The sequence below is a fragment of the Camellia sinensis genome, chromosome 13, assembly GCF_055761805.1.
Source record: "Camellia sinensis isolate YWXY chromosome 13, ASM5576180v1, whole genome shotgun sequence".
Taxonomy (NCBI): Eukaryota; Viridiplantae; Streptophyta; class Magnoliopsida; order Ericales; family Theaceae; genus Camellia; species Camellia sinensis.
In genome coordinates this window covers 51140712-51143232 of record NC_138973.1, presented here as the reverse complement: position 1 = coordinate 51143232, position 2521 = coordinate 51140712, and positions in this window count along the sequence as shown.

Sequence of the window (2521 nt, the reverse complement as noted above, 5' to 3'; positions counted from 1 at the left end):
TTATTATTTATTGAGGCATTTATTCATAAATTCCTCTTCACCTACATATTCCACTTAGTCCAAATTATTTGCTTGGACAAATTACACTAAAGGTCCCTATAGTTTTTCTCAAGTTTCATTTTGGTGCCTAATACTTCAATTTGTACACACATTTTCCCTTCAAGTTTTGTTTTTGTGTCAAATAAGGACAATTATTGATGGAAGTTAAGTTTTTAGATGGAAAATGGTTGCATGCATATGCATTGCACGTGACCATTTTTTAAGGATAAAATAGTCTTTTTATCCTTCCTCTCTATAATTCATTTTCTTTATTTCTTCTACCATCACCACCCACAACCACCAACCATTACCACCCTATGCATAGCCACCAACCGCTACCCAAACACCTCCTCTTCCAATGAAGATAACAAGAGAGCAATTGGAGACTTTCATTCTTTATTTCAATCGACATTGACATCTATATTCATATATATATATATATATATATATACACATATATAACTCAATCTCATAACCTCAATTGTCATGACCCAAACCCTTTAGGCTTTCAATTTATAATTCCAAAATAAATCCTCAATAGAATCATATACGAATCAGTCTCCATAATTTTCATAAATCTCGGGTTAAATTAGAATAATTGGCAATTAAAATTCAAATCTCATTAATTAATTGAGTGCTAATCATTATACGTGGTAGGGTTGTCACATCAATTGATTACAAACCAAATTTCTATCTCATTGATAATGACTAATTCCAGCATAATGTGTTGGCTTGAATAGGGGTGTTTGCACAAAGAGGTGGGTAGGGGTGATTTGTAGAAAGAGGGGTTGTGGAATGGTTTGCGCAGGGAGGAGAAGAAGAGTGGTTTGAGAAAGAGTGAAGGAATTGATGGATGATAGTTTGATCTAGAAAAGGAAGAGAGGGAAAAGTGAGGTTGTAGGTGAATGAGATGGGAGAATGAGCACGTGTTGGTTGTGTGTTGCCATGTGAAGTGGTGAATCTGGTGATATGGGGTTGGTAGTTAAGCATGTCAACTCAATAAGTGACTCAAAGTGAATGAAGTCAATGGGTTAGTGTATATTTTCATTTTTGCCCCTATTTTCATGTGCAATGCATGTGACCATTTTCCATCCAAAAACTTAACTCTCATCCACAATTGTCCTTATTTGACACAAAAACAAAACTTGAAGGGAAAATATGTTCAATTAAAACATTAGGGACCAAAATGAAACTCGTGGGGAGCTATAGGGACCTTTGGTGTAATTTGTCCTATTTTCTTATGTTCCACTAAGTTATATGGGTAATTCTATTTACACACCATCATTATTCTTGGCACACATCATTGTCCAATTTTTTTTTTAATTACTATTGTGTCTTTGAATGAAATTACCATTTTGGACAAAAATCCTAAAATCAAATCCACCAGTAGACCCGTCCTCCGACCACACCATTAACTAGCCACCGCTGGTACCTTTCCCAATTCGTCGCACCAACTCCTCCTTCTTCGGAAACTCTCAATCCTCTCTCTCTCTCTCTCTCTCTCTCTCTCTCTCTCTCTCTCTCTCTCTCTCTCTCTCTCTCTTCTTATTCCAACTTTCATCTTTTATGCCTCCATTTTTCGCTGCAACTTGCACCGTCGTCCGAGATTTGAAGACCCTAAGTTCTCTCTCTCTCTCTCTCTCTCTCTCTCTCTCTCTCTCCCTCTATCTTTTCATACGGTGGACAAGAGTTGAGTTGTGATAGAAAGGGTGAGGAGACAAATTATGATGGCGATGGAGAAGTGGGTTGTTCACGATGGTGGAGTCTCCATTGTCTTGGTGGCTTGGGATGGTAGTTGTAGTTGGGGATCAAGAGACGGAGGGTGGCAGTGGTGAAGAGGATGGCGACGATGAACAGTGGGCTTGGGAAAGAAAGTAATGACTGAGAGCAACAGTGGTGATAGAGATAAATCGAAAGGAAAATGAGGCTTAAGGGGGTTGTCAGAAGTGATGAGCTAAGAAGAGGTGGCGGCCGGCGTTTGGTGGTACAAAAAGGATAGGCGGTTGGAGAGAGAGTGGTGGCCAGCGGTGATGGTTAGGGTTAGTATTAGGTTACGGTTTGGGATGGAGAGTTGAAGAAGATAAGGGTAATTTAGGATTTTTTGAAAATTGATGGTGTGAAGTGAGAAGAAATCAAAAAATTAAAAATGTGTATGGTGTGTATTGAGAAAATGGTGTGTACTAAAAGATTTAGTAGTGTGTAAATAGAATCACCCAAGTTACATGGGTAACATAGTTATCAAAATACTCCTAATAATATTCACATTGACTATGTGAATGTTCACACGTCAATGTATTCATACTGTCAAATTTAAACGTTCACATTATCAAGTTGCTAAGCATTCAAAAAATATTTATAATAGTAGAATTGTCCATAAAATATCTTAAATACAATAATTAGGATTTGGTAGATTAAATGTCCAAATAATATTGAAATATTAAAATATGTTATGGGCTAATTGGAATACAAGTATTTGAAAAAG